This window comes from Lycium barbarum, chromosome 1 (genome assembly GCF_019175385.1).
Source record: "Lycium barbarum isolate Lr01 chromosome 1, ASM1917538v2, whole genome shotgun sequence".
Lineage (NCBI taxonomy): Eukaryota > Viridiplantae > Streptophyta > Magnoliopsida > Solanales > Solanaceae > Lycium > Lycium barbarum.
In genome coordinates this window covers 59,583,803-59,604,246 of record NC_083337.1, presented here as the reverse complement: position 1 = coordinate 59,604,246, position 20,444 = coordinate 59,583,803, and positions in this window count along the sequence as shown.

Sequence of the window (20,444 nt, the reverse complement as noted above, 5' to 3'; positions counted from 1 at the left end):
TTGAGAGATTAAGTGCTTTACCTCGTGTGTACCAAAGTATAAGTAGTCGACAAGCCATCGATCCGCACCGCTGGAACTTTCTTGATCCATCTATATATATCTAGCCCCACGACTTTATTTATTATTTTCTCAGTCCCAAGCCAGAGTAAACCCTAAATTATTTACCCTCAACATTTTCCATCAAATTAGAGGAGTTTTAGTAAGATCCGAGCCCGTAAAACCCGAGCTAGTGAAGAAGAAGGTTGTTTCTAGGGTTTTATTGAAGGTGTGGAGCTTGGAAGTTTAAGTTGAAGTTGATTCTTGGTATTCTAGTACCTTCAAGTTATGTATATGATCCCTACCTTTGTGTTTGAGTTATTTATCAAAAAATTTATTGGTCTTAAGTTAAGGAGATATAGTTATGAAAGTAATGAGTTGAATAAGGATCAAGGTAAGACAAGAGGCTGTTTTGGGAGAGGATTTGGAGTAGAATTGATTATATTTTGATATGTAGGAATTGATATTGTTATTGTTGATGTTGTTGTTGATGGTTGGGTTGAATTGGAACTGAAGGATTATTAAGTTTACAAAGGGGACGCTGCCCGAATTGCGTAAAGTTGCAAACTAGATTAAGGTTGGTACATGAATACGTTCTAGTCTAATAATTGGTACTTGGTCTTGTGTGTAGATTCGTCAGGCTTAGGATAGTAGCATAGCTAGCTTGAAAAGCGAATAAGGTATGTTAAGGATATCCTTTCTTTCATTTTCGCATGATCTTATGATATGAGCGAACAAACGTGTAAACGAGCTTCCATATTACTCTACTCTTAGAAGCACTAGGAGTACCTCAGTCTTTGGTGATCCTATACTTCTTGTTATGATTGTTCCTTCTGTTCCTAGGTCCTGCGATTTCATATATTGATGATGTTAGCTCAAAAGATGTCTATCGGAGGTAGTACGACCTTATGTCACTCCGAGAGTTCTAGTTACTCATTATACTTATGCATTGCATTCATTCTACATATGCATATTGACCCTTGACCAGAAGGCGTTATATACACGTATATTATCTATATATGGATCGGGCTGTATGTTCCTCGACACTATTATATGATTTATGGATCGGCCCGTACGTTCCTCGGCACTATTATATGATATATGGATCGGGCCGTACGTTTCTTGGCACTATTATATGATATATGGATCGAGCCGTATGTTCCTCATCACTATTATATGATATATGGATCGAGCTGTATGTTCCTCGGCACTATTATATGATATATGGATCGGGCCGTACGTTCCTTGACACTAACATATATGGATCGGGCTGTACGTTCCACAACACTAACAGTTATATCATGACCTATGCATATCATACACCCCCAGAGGCACTTTCAGTTATGCAGAGTTGTGCAGATGTTCCCAGATGTTCAGTCATATATGCATTCAGACATTGAGATTAATTTTCATGTTTCAGATGTCTTTCATGGTCTTATATACTTGTTGTTCTCATTTCTTACATACTCGATAAATTATCCGTACTGACTCCCCTATTGCTCGGGGGGCTGCGTTCATGCTCGCAGGTTCAGGCAGACAGACAGCCAGACCAGCTCAGTAGGACTTCCACTCAGCGGTAGTCGGTGCGCTCCACTTGATCCGGAGCTGCAGTCTATTTTGGTATGCCATTTTGTGATGTACTTACATATATGGGACCCCCGCCCTTTCTATAGTTTTCTATTCCATTAGAGATCTGTAGACAATTGTAGATAGCTGGTATGTGATGTAGCCTTGTCGGCTCCCATTCTTTTGTGTATAGTATATGTAGCGGCCCGGTCGGCTTGCATTGTTCTTTCCAGTATGTGTGTGTATACATATCTACATATATCTACATATATATATATATATATGTACATATATATGTACATAGATGGTTGATAGTTCTTGATGCATAGTTCTTGATGTTGTTCTTGTATGAGTCGACATGGTTCAGTTATAAGTCATATGGGCCACCCAGTTATTCAGTGATGTTCAGATATGAGTATAGGGGTGCTTGGTCATTAGAGGTCTGGCACTCGTCACGACCCATCGGTTTTGTCATGACCCGACTAGGGGCCATGACGGGTACCCGGAGTTGACTACCGAGCACCTCTCATTAGGCTAATCATCATACTCAACTTGAACATATATAATCTCCAAAGCAACCCATATCTATATACATAAGCCCTTATAGCTACAAAAATGATATACAAAAGTATACACTGATAGATTCATGAGACCATACTACCCACACGTGCGTATCTACAAGCCTTTACTAGAGTACTAGACATAAGGACATGACAGGACCCCGTCGTGCTCAAACTATATACACACAAAATAATATGATCATAAGTAGCACCTCCGGAATAGTGGAGTGCTCCTGTGAATCTGCTGATAAGCTCCTACGGATCCGCATCGTCTCCCTGTCTACCCGTGGGCATGAACACAACGTCCAAAAAGAAAGGAAGTCAGTACGAACATTGTAATGAGTATGTAAGGCGTGAATAATACTAACATGATAGAGAAATAATGGAACATGAGGTGAAGATACAACCTGATTAACCTTTAAAAGAAACACATGTTATGCATATCACATATACCATCATCGTTAACCCACATCCGGGTAACCATCATAACGCCGCCCACTAGTGGTGTCATGCCCGACCCTCTAGGCACGGTGTGATCATAAGCAGCCCGCCTCAACGATGTCATGCCCGGCCCTCACGGTGTAATCATAAGCAGCCCGCCTTAGCGGTGTCATGTCCAGTCCTCTAGACACAGTGTAATCTCATCATCATATACATCTCATGAAACATGCATAAGAACTTAAAGACAAACTATAACTCTATCGGGGTGACGTAAGGTCTAGAACTCTCGATTCCATTATGGAAAAATCGTACTCATCATACCCCACCTTGAAGGAACTAGCATCCTAAGGTGGGTCTAGCAATAATGAATAACATCAAAGAAACTGTATAAGGATCATTAACTTTGTGGAAATATCATTTCATAAGCTTTAGGGTCCTCAGACTTAGACTCACCATTATCCTTATCATATTCGTAACATATCTTTTATCTTTATCTCATGTGAAGCTCATTTATAAATATAGACTCATAGTTCCCGGAATGTAAGAAGGTCATGGAGGATAAAGAAAGTCATGTCATGGGAGTCATGCCTTAGAAAAGAAGGGACTAGCCTTATATACCTTTATGCCCTTCTAACTTGCCGACTATACGCTTCCCTCCGAGTTCGTAATTCTACATTCAAAGGAATTCGTACTAGAATTAGATTATCGGAAACGTACTTAAGCTTAAGCTAAAGCTAACGAAAATTGGGCAACATCTCCTTTATTTATACAACTTTCTCCATACGATATAAAAACTCCCAAACGTCAATAGCAACATTCATAATATTATGATCAACAACCTTCATCAAACTATACCTTATTCAATTCTTCCAATCCTATTTCAAATCACCCATAACCAACATTATCACACAACATCGTATTTGTTCTCATAGTATACTTCCTTAACGTCATTTGTATCGTTTACAACAATATTTTTCTCATAATACTTCAAGGGTCATGATTCATGTCAACTACTATTCAAGAATACCATTATTTTCACATTTGAGCTCCATATTCTATTTTCTTCCATAATCCAAGTCTTTCAACCCCTCAATATTCTAAATAACATGAAATGATCATAAAACTTGCCTTTGATAATGTGGGAATGGTCTTTAGATGAAAATACTTCTCTTGATGAAAAACCCTAGCTTCAATCCAAAGAGATTTCTTGACTTTAGGCAACCCTAGAGACTCCCTTACACTTGATTCCCTTGGTATACGGTCACATATACGGATCGTATAAATTATATGGAAAGTATGTGTGTCCGTATAATGCCGTCGGGACAGATTTACGAGCCGTATCATTTATACGGTCCACAATTTCCTGAAACTCGTCCTCGTCGGCTCATTTTACCTCCAATTCTTATGGAACCTTCTTAGCACCTGTTTAACACTTCATTAACAATCTAAGGGGCATTATAACACTTCTTTAAGACATCATTTAGTCAACATTAACTCGGTACTTTGCAAATCCTTTCAGAAACACAACGTATATTTTGCCTTTCTTAATGAACTCTCTTCCCTTGCTTGAAACGTCTTTGGAATCTTAATGGGAACCATTAGGTACTACTTCTTACTTGCGAAAACATCATATACGTCTCACCCTGCGTTGGTATATTTACTGTGCAACGATATGAAATTTTTCGAGGTGTAACAGGTTTGGGTCGTGACAAGATGACCATTGTTGGCTGTTGGTCTTTACTCCCTAATGTTGCTTGGCGTGGAAACGAGTTATGAGCATGTTAAGTCAAAACGGTTTAATTATAAGTAGGATATAAAGAGGTGTTACGATTGTACTCATCTGTCTATTCTGTTTTATTTTATATCGTGTTGCGTGAATTAATCTTAGTCGACCTATGATACTTACCAGTAAGTGTGGTGTACTGATACTACTCTTGCTACATCCTTTTTGGGTGTAGATGTGTTTCAGGTTTTGCTTGAAGGTTTCACTAGTTGCAAGTGGCGGATATCTTCCTACAGCTTCTGCACATCTCATTCCGAAGGCGGAAGCTGTGTCCTTTTAGTTATGTTATCTCTCTGTAATTTTGAAGCTCTTGTACCGGTCTAGACTAGATCCTTGGGAAAGTTGAATTGTTCAAATTAATTAAAGAATGTTTTCGTAAATTTTATTCTATTTACTGTTGTTGGTTGCATTTGTTTTCAAAATAGCTTTACGAAAGGGGTTGGTTGGTAAGGGTTCGCCTACTAGGAGATAATCAGGTAAGTGCCCGTACGATCCATAATTTGGGTTATGAAGGTTGGTATCAGAGCCAAGGTTACCGGTCTCACCAGTACAAGAGTAATGTCTAGTAGAGTCTTGTGGAAGTAAATATATAGAGACACCTAGACCAATGAGGGCAAGGGCCATTGTCACACCTCGACGAGGGGCATGACGGGCACCCGACACTAATAGCTGAGTACCACCTGACATGGCATAATATAACCTTAATACAACAATCCTGATCGTAATCATTAGCATGCACATATAAGAGCACCGGTACACAGAAAGGCCCAACACAAGGATAACATAACCTTTTTGTGAATGACTGTATACATAAGCTGGCCGACAAGGCCACAACATGAACATCATAAAATATCATATAGCCACCCAGGCTATATCATGTGTATCATAAGTACAATGAAAACATGCATGACTCTGACACCTACTACATTGTCTATGAGCCTCTAAGAGTGCGTACATTTGTCGTATACATAAAAAGTAGACTCGATCTATACCCAACTAGCAAGCCCAACATAGTGGTACTTGATGATGTCCCGCTGAAGCTGGCGATCCTACTGAGAAGGTCCTTCTGCTCTGCCTGCAGCACGAAATGCAGCCCCACAAGAAGTGGGACGGTCAATACGGATAAAAGTATTGAGTATGTAAGGTAGGGAAGTAATGACATCAGTAAAATATAATTGTAAACATGGGATAATAGTGATAACTGGTAACCTGTGACATCTGAAACCATACAATATGCCATGCATGAGAAAATCATTTTTCATATGCAAGTAAATATATATATATATATATATATATATAACATACTCGGCTCTAGTGGGACTTGGAGTGAAGCGTACTCGATCCTTTCGGGACTCGGTGTGAAATGTACCTAGCCTTTTCAGGACTCGGTGTGTATATCATTATCATCATATTATCATCCTCCCCGCGACCGAGAAAAAATCATTATTGTTACACCTCGTGTATTTTCGCGTTGCCGTAAGCAAACTAACATGAGTTCAAAGAGGCTATGATACCCCTATGAGGTCAAGAAAGACTTTTAATAAGTGTTAGACAAGTATCTAAAGGTTTAGGGATCAAGAAATTTCCAGATACCCGCACTCTTTGATACCCGCACTCTTTGGGCGTATTTTGCAAAAAATTCCAGAAACTTAAAATTTTTGCCCCCCGAAGTATGTGACACTGTTCAGCATGTACTTTGAAGTACGTGATGAACAGTAACACGTACTATTCCAGAGATTTCCAGAAATTGAGGCGGTTTTTTTTCCCAACTTTTAAATACCATTTCCATGACTTGGGCCTCATTTTTCACCTAAAATCAAACCCTAATTTCTCTCTAAGCTCCCCTTAACACCCATAAACACACCAAATCATTCCAAATCAAATCAAGAGAAGATCAACCTTGAAAGCCTAGTTTAATTTATGGAAGTTGGGTGTTCTTGCTTTCCCTTAGAGTTGTGGGGATTAAGTATTGGAGCAAGTTGTGTGAGTTGAAATTCTTCAAATACAAGGTATGTTCTTCATCTCATCTCTTGTGTTAAGTGGATGTGAAGGTTTAGCAAGTCTAAAAAGAGGAAAGAGTTATGGGAAAAAGTTCAAATATGAATATTGATGATATTTTGAGTGTAAATTAACTTGAGCTATAATTGTTAGCATATTATGAGTATAATCTTGCTATGAGGGGTAGTAACGATGTTGAGAAAGTGTTGTATACAAGAGTACAAGGGGTTGTATTGAATTTGTTGTTATGGATTGTTTATGGAAAGAAGTTTTGGGATGGAATTGAGTATAATTTGAATATAATCTTTTGATTATGGAATTGTTGATATTGTGATTTTGGGAGTTGTTTATCATATGGAGGAAGTCGTTGGAACAAAGGAAATGCTGCCCAATTTTCGTTAGCTCATTTATTAATTTAGTTTGACCATATGAGTGTTTCAATGACTTACTTTTAGCATGAATCATCTCGAATGTAGAATCGTGAGCTTGGAGGGGAAGCGGTTAGTCGATAAAGTTAAAGAGACGCAAAGGTATGTAAGGCTAGTCCCCCTTTCTTTCAAAAGACATGACTCGTTTATTACTATCTCTATTTACGATTTCCATGACTTTCCTTCATTCCAAAAGTTACAAGTCTATGATTATTAAGAGTCTTCTTATGAGCCAGAGATGGGATATGTTCTATGATAATGATGATGATTCCATAGTTAAACTACATATGACACTCATAATGCTCCTAAGTCCAGAAACATTAGAGGTTCACAATTTCCATGATTCTTGCGATATAATCGATAATGATCCTTATGATTGTAATTCTTACGTTATAACTCCACATACGATTTTCATATTGCCCTTACTCCTAAAAGGCTAGATTTCCATGACTCTTAAGGCCCTCATGATGAAGTTGATGAGTGTTCTTCATGACAATGATTACGATGATAATTCCCCTCCTAGAGATACCCAGAGCCTAAAGTTTTAAATGTCCTCGTGAGATGACTGAGCTTACTATATAAGTTTTGACTATATTCATGATAGTTGGCCCCGTCTTATTAGAGGCTCATAGATACGTATGTGTGGGTAGTATGGTCTCACAATTTCCCATTTGTATATATGTATGTATTATTTTGATAGCCAAAGGGCTTATGTATATAAAGGTAATTATGTTTCAAGTGAAAAATGGTTTCCCTATGAATAGAAGCGTGAGATTAATGAATGAATGCAGGATGAGTATGATGAATAGTAGAATGAGCGATGCTCGGTGGTTATCCCCGGGTACCCGTCATGGCCCCTAGTCAGGTCGTGACAATTATATCATAATATACCCAGCCCTAATGGGACTCGGTGTGAATACCCAACTGATCAGTGGTTGCCCACCCACGTGCCGTACCTGGATGACTATAGCACGGCTCAGTGGAGTAAAATAGTGCATACTTATATATATAAATGCATGAGGGGTCAAATAAGTGACATTCGGCCTTTCGGAGTGACGTAAGTGTTACACCTCGGAAAATTTCATGTCGTTGGACAGTGAATAGGCAAACGCAGGGTAAGAAGTATATGATGTTTCTACAAGTAAGAAGTAGTACTTAACGGTTCCAATTAAAATTCCAAAGACGTTTGAGGCAAGAGAAGAAAGTTTAATGGAAGAATGTAAGGCATAAACCGTGTTTTGGAAGGGTTTTGCAAGGTACCGAGCTAATGATGATTTGATAATGTCTTGAGGAAAAGTTATAACGATCCTTGGAATATTAATGTTACACCTCGGAAAGTCCCCGTATATGTACAATGAATAGACCAACGAAGGGTGTGAGTGTGCGATGTTTTACTAAGTAGGGAATGACGATTCATGAATTTTTGGAAATAAGAAAGTTGTAGAATTTCAATTCAGCCAGTGGTCGTAAAACTGAATACGACCTGTAAAGTGATTTACGGACCGTATACTGCCATCGTACTCCAACGTTCCAAATATTTCAAGTTTCTGTCCAAAGTTTAAATGGTAAAATACGACCCAGTTTACGGACCGTAAACTGAAATACGGCCCGTAAACTGTGGTCGTAAACCATCATGACCTCCAGCAAACCTTTCTGTTTCTGATATGATTAAATACGACCACATTATACAGCCCGTAAACTAGTATACGGTCCGTAAACTATGGTTTACGACCACTGTATACCCCGACGACTGTTCATTAAAAATCAGATTTTGTGATTATTATAAGTGACCTTCTCATTCATTTTCATTCATATTTCATCTACAACCTTCAAGAACCCTCTAGAACTTATCCAAACATTTCATCCACAAAATTCAAGGGAATCAAAGGGAAATCAAGATCAATAACATCAAACCCATGAAATCAAGAGTGTGAAATTCATTAAGATTCATCTACACCAAGAAATTGCAAGGGAAGTGAAATAGGGTTTTTGGCCGACAAGGAGTATTATTGCTCAAGACTTATTCCAACGCTACCTAAGGTAAGTTTTATGGCAGTTACATGTTATTTAGTATATGGAAGGGTTGAAACACTTGGATTATAGAGGAGTGAAATAAATGGGTCATAAAATGTGAATAGTGCTATAATTGAATGATAGTGGGATTGAACCATGAATGTTGATGTGTTGTGAGTATAAAGATGTTATAAATGACGTGTAGACTATGAAATGGGTGTGTTGTATGAGAAAATATGATAATAAGCTAGAACCCATAAAAGTGGAAATTTGGAGAAAAACGGTGGATTTTGCTCAATGTATATAAATGACGATTGTTGATTACAATATTGTGAGTGTTGTTGTGAGAGTTTGGGAATTGAGATTGGACACGGGAAAATTTGTATAAACAAAGGAAATTCTTCCCAATTTTCTCTAGAGATAACGACGCGTTCTTATAGTCGATTAACTAATGTTAATACGATTCTCTCGTGAAGGTAACGACGTGACCTCGAAGGAAGGCAAGTGATCGATAACGTAGCTAAACGACAAGGTATGTAAGGCTAGTCCCTTCTTTCTAAGGCATGAATCCCATGATATGATATTCCTTCCTTCTTCATGATTTTCCCTACGTATCAGAAACTATGATTCTACGATTATAAAGAGCATCACAAGATAAAGAAAAGAGACACGTTACAAGTATGACGATCTTGATAATGAATCTAAGTCTAGAAGTCATAAAGCTCATGATATGATATTCCTACGATGTTAATGATCCTTATATGATTCCTATGATAGTATTTTCCTTACCTCTCCATGACTTTCCTACTTTCCGAAAAACTAAGAGCCTATGTTTATGAATAGCCATATGGGATAAGATAAGAGGCATGTTACGAATGCGGTAATGACGATGATGAGTCTAAGTCTAAAGATACTAAGGCCTACAATATCATAGTTCTACAAGGCTAATGATCCATATTACGCACCATCGATATTGTCCATTGACTACACTTACCTTATATGCAAATTCCTTCAAGGTGAGGCATAATGCTTATGAATGCTCCATAATGGACTCGGGGGTTCTCGACCTTTTGTCACCCCGACATTGTTATAGATTGTCCATAAGCCTTAATGCATGTCCTATGACCAGTGTTCCGCAAAGTTATGAGTCTATGTTCATAGAGGGTTTCATATGAGATAAAGGTAAGAGATATGCTATATAAACGATAGTGATAATGTTCAGCTTAAGCCTAAAGATTATAAAGACTATCATACGATAATTATATGAAATTCATGCTACGAATACAATGTGACTTTCATAAATTGTCTTTGAATTTAAATGTGTGCATTAATGAAAGGTTACGCTAAGCTTATGAGATGTATACGATGACAATGATGATGATGAGATATAATGATCCTTGTGTGATTGTTACATCCGACATTTTTGCTTATTCGAAAAATTCGAAATATCTTGACTTGCAATGAACAAGGCCACATTTGGACCTTGCTTGATATGAATGTGTAGGTTATGAATACGTTGGTATGGAAATACGAGATGAGGCCAAGGGCAAAATAGGAATTTTGAAAATTAGTCTCGAGAATTACAAAATAAGAATCTTGATGAATTGGGCTCACAAAATAATAAGGAAAATGAGGCCCAAAGAGATAAGGTGGCCGGCCATATACAAGGCCCAAGCCATGGTTTTTAATTAAAAATTTCCATGTGCTAAATATATGATAAGATCTATATATTCATCTATATCCCTTGGAAGCTTCAAGAGAAAGGAAACAAGAGCAAACAAAAAAAAAAAAAAAAGAGGAGGTTCGGGTGAGAGCAAGAAAAGAAAGGAAAGAAAGAAAAAAAATTTTGGAGCCTAATCTTGGATTCAAAAATTCATTTCTTGTGAAATAACTACTAAGTGCAAAGTCCTCTACAACTTGGTACAATTAGTTTGGCAAGAGGACAAGTTTGGCGGCAAGTGAAGAACTTGAGGAAAAGGTGAGAATCAATCTATTTTCTTATGCTATGAAGTGTGATTTATGTTCTAGTATGTAGAAATGAGAAGAACTTGTAAAAATATGGAAGTTTGCAAGTAGGTGTGTTGCATGTATATGGGCCGAATGCATGTATATGTTACATGTCAATGATGCTTTGAATTCATGTTGGAATCTAATTGTAGTTAATGTAGAAATTGTATTGGGAGTGAATATTGAATGAATTGTGGAAGTTGGAAAATATTAGGTTGTGGCCGTGTGGTGTTGTGTGGTGATGGAATATGAATTTAATCTTGTTAGTATGTTAAGTGTGTTATGGTGAAATGAATGGAAAGATAATAGTCCTTTTGTCATGGAAAAATGGTTACTAAGTTGTTGAAGGAAATTATGCAACCTTGTTATGGTTTATGTAAAAATGGAAATGAAAGTATCAAAAGGCAATTATGATTAATGTTGATGAATTTGGAAGATGGAAATGTGTTATGAACTTGTATGTTAAAGATTAGCAGAATTGGGTAAATTGTGGCTTTGATGGAAAGTTTGTATGTTTGTATATCTTATGTATATCGTGTGAAAATGGTAGGGTATGCCTCCGATGTATGTTGTAATGACTTTGATAGGTGATGAACATCAAAAATAATAAGTTTGGTTTGGAAGTGTAAGGTCGGAACGGAAAATGTAGGTTATGACGGAAAGTTGGCAAATTGTGCCCTATTATGTATTTTGAGCTACTTGTCGTTATTATGAATATTGTTGTTGGGTTGTGTTGATTGTTTGGCTGTGTTTAACTTTTGGGGATGTCATATATACAGAGGAAATGCTGCCGAAATTTCGGTAGGCAAGTATGTGTTAAGGTTGGACTATTGAAAAGTTTGGAACTAACAATTGGTAAACTTGACCATTTCTAGATTTTGGACGAAATTGGAATCGACGCCAAGCGAGCGTAAGGCGCTATCGAGGTATGTAAAGCCTTCCCCTTTATTCTTAGGCATGTTCTGGAGGTGATAGGCTCGGTCGCGAGCCTTAAGTACGACTTCGTTCCTCGGAATTCGAGATGGAAATCCGCTCCAATTCCTTCAGTACAATTGAAACCCTTTTCTTATAAAATGCCTTCAAAGTGAACTTTCGCACGAAACCTTCCCAAACGGAGTCGGAACACTTCCAAATGGTTATGGATGACCTCGTAAGGTCTATTATCGGTAATTTACGTATGTCGCCTGGAGTTGGTCCGAGGCGGGCCCACGAGGCCCGATACCTTCTGTATGATCTTAATTACTTTAGTTCTATCCGATTTTCTCAGAAAACATCTGGACTACTACTCTGATCATGATATGACTGTTTTTATACAAATCTCACAAAATAACTTCTAACATCTGGAAATCTGGTTCTGGTTATAATCTGTCGTGCCTCCCTGTTACACCCCGTAAGAGTCTGTGCTATTTTAATTAAGACAAGAAAGAATGAGTTAAGAAAGTTCAAGGAAAGTTAATCGAGTTAGTAAGAATATCGTTATATATATGGTTGCCTTAAGTATCCCGAGGTGACATCGTAACCTAAAGGATTTGAAATCGCATTATGAGCGTATATGAGGTAATGTGAGTGCCCTTTTAAAGTATTTGAGATTATTAGTAATGATATAGAAGATGGATAAAAGATATGAATATATTTTTGCGATTTGAGTTTCGTCGAAGCTTCGTAAGTTCTCCAGTTACGTTTAAGGTTATGGTGATTCTCCGGACCCTTCGAGACGTGTATGGATTGTTATGTATGTATATGGGTATGTATATGTATGTATAAGAGGTTACATGAGAGTTGGAAGAGGACTAGAAGATAAACGAATCTAAACAAAATGAATCGAAACAACTTCAGTAAAATCTCGGACCAGATTTTTAGCCCATATTGTTGGGGGCATATCTCCTAGTATATGAGGCTTTTTAAGGTGTTTCAAAAGCCTAAAATGAAGTTCATCGAGTCTAGTTTCCAACGCAACAAACCACTCGTCAAAATGATATTTGGATAAGGAAATATGGACGATGCAATTTGGGCTGGCAGGGCAGCAAGTTTGGACCCGACCCAAACACTAATGTTTCGGCCCATGAGGCCCATTAACGTTAATATATATGGCAAATTCACTTGAGGGCTGATCATTTTCAGCTAATATCCTCCAAAAACATTAGAGAGAGAGAGAGAGAGAGAGAGATCCTAGGCTAAGCCATTTTGATCAAAATCCGAGCTCCGAATCCCGAAGCTCATGAAGAGAAAACCGTTGTACGTTGCGTTGCCTTCAATTTGAGATAAATATTGGTCTTGGGGGATGAAATTTTCGTGGTGGATCTTCTGATAAGGTATTTATAAAATTCCTTTTATGTTATTAAAGTGTTTATTTAGAGTTTTAACGAATTAGAACGGAGAAAACAACATTATAAACTCGTTTGTTGTTTTGTTGAAATTTATGGGTGAGGGGCTGTTTTAATTGAAATTGATGGACTGATTTGAATTAATATTTTGGTTGTTGTAATCATGGATATGTGAGGAGAGTGAAGGAATTTAATGGTTAGAGTTGGAGTTAAATTGTTGTGGGTTGTTGTAAGGATTATAGAGATAATAATGTGGTTTTATTGCACATGAGTAGATGATGTGGTGTCGAGTGGCTGCTGTTGTATTTCCCTGAAATTTTCTGAAAATATTGCATGAAATAAGGTATAAGAAGTGCATATGGGCTGCTTGGTGTATTGCAAGTGTTCGTTAGAATTTCGGGCATCGTTATGTTACAGTTGGGGGCTGTTTTGATATGTTGTTGTTCTTGTTGAAATAAAAGAATTGAAGATATGGTTGTGTCCATATGTTATTGTTGGTATTTCTGTGTCAACAGGAGAGCAATTGGAAATTCGGATAGACGAGTTTATAGGGGAAATGCTGCCCAAATTTTTGTAGACAAGTGATGAGTTAAAGATTGAATACCAAAAGCCTTATAGTTAACAATTGGTAAAAATGACCATTTGTAGGTTTTGGGCGAAACGGAGATTGAGTTTGGACAAGCGTGAGTAGCGCGAAAGGTATGTAAAGATTATCCTTTCCTTCTTTGGCATGCCCTAGGTCTACTAGGTTGAGATTTCGGCCTCGGGGACCATCCTGCTCATCGTAACCCGAGATTAGTTTTCGTTACTATTCATTCAATAGAATTGAATTATAAAAGGTGCATTTTACTAGAAAAAGTGGTTGGACTTCGAAAACGTTTACAAATGTAACCCGATCGTTCTAAAACTTTCCTGGATGACTCCGTAGAGTCTAATGGGCGTGATTCTCGTCCGCCGCCTCGACTTGGCCCGAGGTGGGCCCGCTATCCCCGATGCCTCTCTTATTGTTCTGTTTGTCTTATTCCCGTACGGTAAGTCAAGGGAACTCATGGTTATTGTTCCGACTACTAAACGGGAGATATTTTATCTATCCCGAGACGGATTTTAATGATTATTGACCCAATTGTGGGGACCGAAACCCTGACATATGATGTACGACTTTAGCCAATGTACTCTTGTCCGGAGTTCGCAGGTAACTCCTGGTTATTATGCTGTTCACTATATGATAGGTGTTATGACCACCTTCATGAGCATTATAAAATGTTTTTGACATCTAAAGCGTTTTTAAAAATCTTACCCTGAGATTCTGGACAAACTACTTATTTTCTTTATTTTCCGATATACGATTTTGGTATACCTGAGTCCTGTGTGATGCATGATCCTGGCATGTGTGATTATGTTTGGAAAGTGATAATTTGGCATTTTGTCTGGTTATCTTCTGTGTTACCGAGTCCCGGGCCGGTTATGTGAATATGCGCATATGTGATATTGGTCGCTGGACCCTCGACCGCGGCGTGCCCGACATTGACTGCTGGACCCTTGACCGCGTCATGCCGGACGTGTGGCATTGACTGCTGGACCCTTGACCGCGTCTGCCGCACTTGTGATTATGCCGACATAGACCGCTGGACCCTTGACCGCGGTATGTCGAACTTGTGATAGAAAACCGCTGGATACTTGACCGCGGTATGTGTGATTGTGACCGCTGGACTTATGGCCGCGGAAATTGTGCGTTGATTCTTCTATGTGTGTGAAATAAAGATGTTTTCCAAAAGAAAGCAAACATTTTGTCATCCTGATTGCCGTGTTGATTTCTCCGGAACTTCTTTTGCCTGTTGTACGCCGGATACGACTCCTTAGTATGCTGGCTATTGTGCTCGCTTTCTACATATCGTATTTCAGTTGTGACTTTGCTTTCTGTGTTGTATGCTTTACATACTCAGTACTTATTTCGTACTGACCCCCTCTTTTCGGGGGGCTACGTTTCATGCCGCGCAGGTACTCCCAGGTGAGTTGAAGACAGTATAGAAGATGTTCCAGTGCAGATGGCAAGCTCCATTTGTTCCCGGAGTGCTGCCGAGTCAGAGTTGGTATGTTATGCTTTCTGGATTACGTTAGAGACTTTGCAGACAGCGTCGTGGGTATTGGTTGTCAGTCTGTAAGCGGCTCCGTCAGCCAAAATGTCGGTCTGTGTTATGTACTGAATTTTGTATGATTATTGATTCATTATGCTTGGAAGCTACGTGAAAGAATATTTCTGGAAAAAAAAATTACGATGTATTTCATCTCATTTGATTTGAAAATTTTGAAATGATTTTATGTGCAGCAAGAGTCTGAGGGTTCGCTCAGCCCTAGGTAAGGGTCGGGTGCCCATCACACCCTAGCGGAATTAGGGTGTGACAAAGTGGTATCAGAGCAGGTCTGTCCTAGGGGTTGTCTGCAAAGCCGTGTCTAGTAGAGTCTTGTTTATCGGTGTGTTGTGCACCACATCGATAAACAGGAGGCTACAGGGCATTTAGGGTGTTACCTTTCTTTGGATCTTAGATCGTGCGATAGAGCCAGCCATAAGAAATGAAATTCCTCTTACTAACCTTTGATTTCAGCTGAAGAATGATATCGACAAAAGAAAGTGACCGATGATATTGGAAGCTACACAATACGCAAGTAAGTTATGGTACGAAAGAGGCGTGTCGGGTAAGGTAAGAATATTGGAATTTGATTGAAATGTGAGATTTGAGGATGAAAGAGAAGGTGGATAGAAAAGTACAACAGAACAGATAGTTAAAGGATCAGGTACGTCTCGAGGTGCCATATGTGAGGTAAGTCCCGACACCTTTATACTTTTATTTGAAATTGTTAGCCCTGTGTGGCTATGATACAATGTGATATGATGTGTATATACGTATGTGTGTTGGCCCTGTGAGGCATGGTCGGTATTTCCCGCGTGCAGGTTTTGGGATAGTAAGAAATACAGAGGAACCTCTGCCCAAATTTTTCCAGAAATATGAATAGGAAAATGAGATATATGTTCTTAGCATGTTTTGAAAGTCGATACCAATAGGGAAAATCTATTATGTTGGGTTAAATTCTAAGAGATACCCTCCATGTCATTCGTAAGAAACATCATCCTTACTTGGGAAATTTTATTTTGGGAAAGCATATATGATCAGCAAATTTCTGGAGGGATTGGGGACCCAGGTGAACCTGAGTAAAGGGGCGATAGAAGAGTTGAGTCAAAAATAGAGAAACGACACGAGATAATATGCTTGAAGTGTTATAAGTAGGATTAAGGGAAATTGCGAAATGGTTTAAGTGAGATGGTCAGAACGAGCTAGTTACAAGAAGACAGTGAATTTAAAGAGAACGAGCAAGAAGAACTCGACTTAAGCTTCAAGTATAGATGGATATGGTAAGTTGCAGTCAATTACGGAGGTAGCTAAATCGTGTCTACTATATTTGGAAGATCAATATTAACAGATGTCAGGTGGAGAATGGCATTAGTCTAAGTAAAGAAAGGCACAACATGATAGATGAGTTCAAGTTACAAGTGAATCGTTATAAGATCACCAGAAGCAGTATAATTATGTAGGACTAATTTGACATTCGGGGACGAATGTTCCTAAGGGGGGGAGGATGTTACACCCCGTAAGAGTCTGTGCTATTTTAATTAAGACAAGAAAGAATGAGTTAAGAAAGTTCAAGGAAAGTTAATCGAGTTAGTAATAATATCGTTATATATATGGTTGACTTAAGTATCCCGAGGTGACATCGTAACCTAAAGGATTTGAAATCGCGTTATGAGCGTATATGAGGTAATGTGAGTGCCCTTTTAAAGTATTTGAGATTATTAGTAATGATATAGAAGATGGATAAAAGATATGAATATATTTTTGCGATTGGAGTTTCGTCGAAGCTTCGTAAGTTCTCCAGTTACGTTTAATGTTATGGTGATTCTCCGGACCCTTCGAGACGTGTATGGATTGTTATGTATGTATATGGGTATGTATATGTATGTATAAGAGGTTACATGAGAGTTGGAAGAGGATTAGAAGATAAACGAATCTAAACAAAATGAATCGGAACAACTTCAGTAAAATCTCGGACCAGATTTTTAGCCCATATTGTTGGGGGCTATCTCCTAGTATATGAGGAGTTTTAAGGTGTTTCAAAAGCCTAAAATGAAGTTCATCGAGTCTAGTGTCCAACGCAACAAACCGCTCATCAAAATGATATTTGGATAAGGAAATATGGACGATGCAATTTGGGCTGGCAGGGCAGCAAGTTTGGACCCGACCCAAACACTAATGTTTCGGCCCATGAGGCCCATTAACGTTAATATATATGGCAAATTCACTTGAGGGCTGATCATTTTCAGCTAATATCCTCCAAAAACATTAGAGAGAGAGAGAGAGAGAGAGATCCTAGGCTAAGGAAGCCATTTTGATCAAAATCCGAGCTCCGAATCCCGAAGCTCATGAAGAGAAAAACGTTGTACGTTGCGTTGCCTTCAATTTGAGATACATATTGGTCTTGGGGGATGAACCTTTCGTGGTGGATCTTCTGATAAGGTATTTATAAAATTCCTTTTATGTTATTAAAGTGTTTATTTAGAGTTTTAACGAATTAGAACGGAGAAAACAACATTATAAACTCGTTTGTTGTTTTGTTGAAATTTATGGGTGAGGGGCTGTTTTAATTGAAATTGATGGACTGATTTGAATTAATATTTTGGTTGTTGTAATCATGGATATGTGAGGAGAGTGAAGGAATTTAATGGTTAGAGTTGGAGTTAAATTGTTGTGGGTTGTTGTAAGGATTATAGAGATAATAATGTGGTTTTATTGCACATGAGTAGATGATGTGGTGTCGAGTGGCTGCTGTTGTATTTCCCTGAAATTTTCTGAAAATATTGCATGAAATAAGGTATAAGAAGTGCATATGGGCTGCTTGGTGTATTGCAAGTGTTCGTTAGAATTTCGAGCATCGTTATGTTACAGTTGGGGGCTGTTTTGATATGTTGTTGTTCTTGTTGAAATAAAAGAATTGAAGATATGGTTGTGTCCATATGTTATTGTTGGTATTTCTGTGTCAACAGGAGAGCAATTGGAAATTCGGATAGACGAGTTTATAGGGGAAATGCTGCCCAAATGTTTGTAGACAAGTGATGAGTTAAAGATTGAATACCAAAAGCCTTATAGTTAACAATTGGTAAAAATGACCATTTGTAGGTTTTGGGCGAAACGGAGATTGAGTTTGGACAAGCGTGAGTAGCGCGAAAGGTATGTAAAGATTATCCTTTCCTTCTTTGGCATGCCCTAGGTCTACTAGGTTGAGATTTCGGCCTCGGGGACCATCCTGCTCATCGTAACCCGAGATTAGTTTTCGTTACTATTCATTCAATAGAATTGAATTATAAAAGGTGCATTTTACTAGAAAAAGTGGTAGGACTTCCAAAACGTTTACAAATGTAACCCGATCGTTCTAAAACTTTCCTGGATGACTCCGTAGAGTCTAATGGGCGTGATTCTCATCCGCCGCCTCGACTTGGCCCGAGGTGGGCCCGCTATCCCCGATGCCTCTCTTATTGTTCTGTTTGTCTTATTCCCGTACGGTAAGTCAAGGGAACTCATGGTTATTGTTCCGACTACTAAACGGGAGATATTTTATCTATCCCGAGACGGATGTTAATGATTATTGACCCAATTGTGGGGACCGAAACCCTGACATGTGATGTACGACTTTAGCCAATGTACTCTTGTCCGGAGTTCGCAGGTAACTCCTGGTTATTATGCTGTTCACTACATGATAGGTGTTATGACCACCTTCATGAGCATTATAAAATGTTTTTGACATCTAAAGCGTTTTTAAAAATCTTACCCTGAGATTCTGGACAAACTACTTATTTTCTTTATTTTCCGATATACGATTTTGGTATACCTGAGTCCTGTGTGATGCATGATCCTGGCATGTGTGATTATGTTTGGAAAGTGATAATTTGGCATTTTGTCTGGTTATCTTCTGTGTTACCGAGTCCCGGGCCGGTTATGTGAATATGCGCATATGTGATATTGGCCGCTGGACCCTCGACCGCGGCGTGCCCGACATTGACTGCTGGACCCTTGACCGCGTCATGCCGGACGTGTGGCATTGACTGCTGGACCCTTGACCGCGTCTGCCGCACTTGTGATTATGCCGACATAGACCGCTGGACCCTTGACCGCGTCTGCCGCACTTGTGATTATGCCGACATAGACCGCTGGACCCTTGACCGCGGTATGTCGAACTTGTGATAGAAAACCGCTGGATACTTGACCGTGGTATGTGTGATTGTGACCGCTGGACTTATGGCCGCGGAAATTGTGCGTTGATTCTTTTATGTGTGTGAAACAAAGATGTTTTCCAAAATAAAGCAAACATTTTGTCATCCCGATTGCCGTGTTGGTTTCTCCGGAACTTGTTTTGCCTGTTGTACGCCGGATACGACTCCTTAGTATGCTAGCTATTGTGCTCGCTTTCTATATATCGTATTTCAGTTGTGACTTTGCTTTCTGTGTTGTATGCTTTACATACTCAGTACATATTTCGTACTGACCCCCTCTTTTCGGGGGGCTGCATTTCATGCCGCGCAGGTACTCCCAGGTGAGTTGAAGACAGTATAGAAGATGTTCCAGTGCAGATGGCAAGCTCCATTTGTTCCCGGAGTGCTGCCGAGTCAGAGTTGGTATGTTATGCTTTCTGGATTACGTTAGAGACTTTGCAGACAGCGTCGTGGGTATTGGTTGTCAGTCTGTAAGCGGCTCCGTCAGCAAAAATGTCGGTCTGTGTTATGTACTGAATTTTGTATGATTATTGATTCGTTATGCTTGGAAGCTACGTGAAAGAATATTTCTGGAAAAAAAAAATTTACGATGTATTTCATCTCATTTGATTTGAAAAGTTTGACATGATTTTATGTGCAGCAAGAGTCTGAGGGTTCGCTCGGCCCTAGGTAAGGGTCGGGTGCCCATCACACCCTAGCGGAATTAGTGTGTGACACTCCCCAAGTGATGTGTAGGCGCATAGTTTGAAGACTATCTGAATACTTTGGTTCGATCGGCCAGTTGGCCTACTTCTGTTCTGTTGAGTCTGTATGACGATCTGTCTGTATGTGGTTTCTTATTAATCAGTCTGTGCACATGCTATGATTCCTTTCACCGGATCCCGGGCCGGTACGTATATCGTGCGGTGGGCCGCCGAGCCCCATATGTGAATTCCGAAGTATGACGTGTCCGGTTCCGGGGTACTGTGT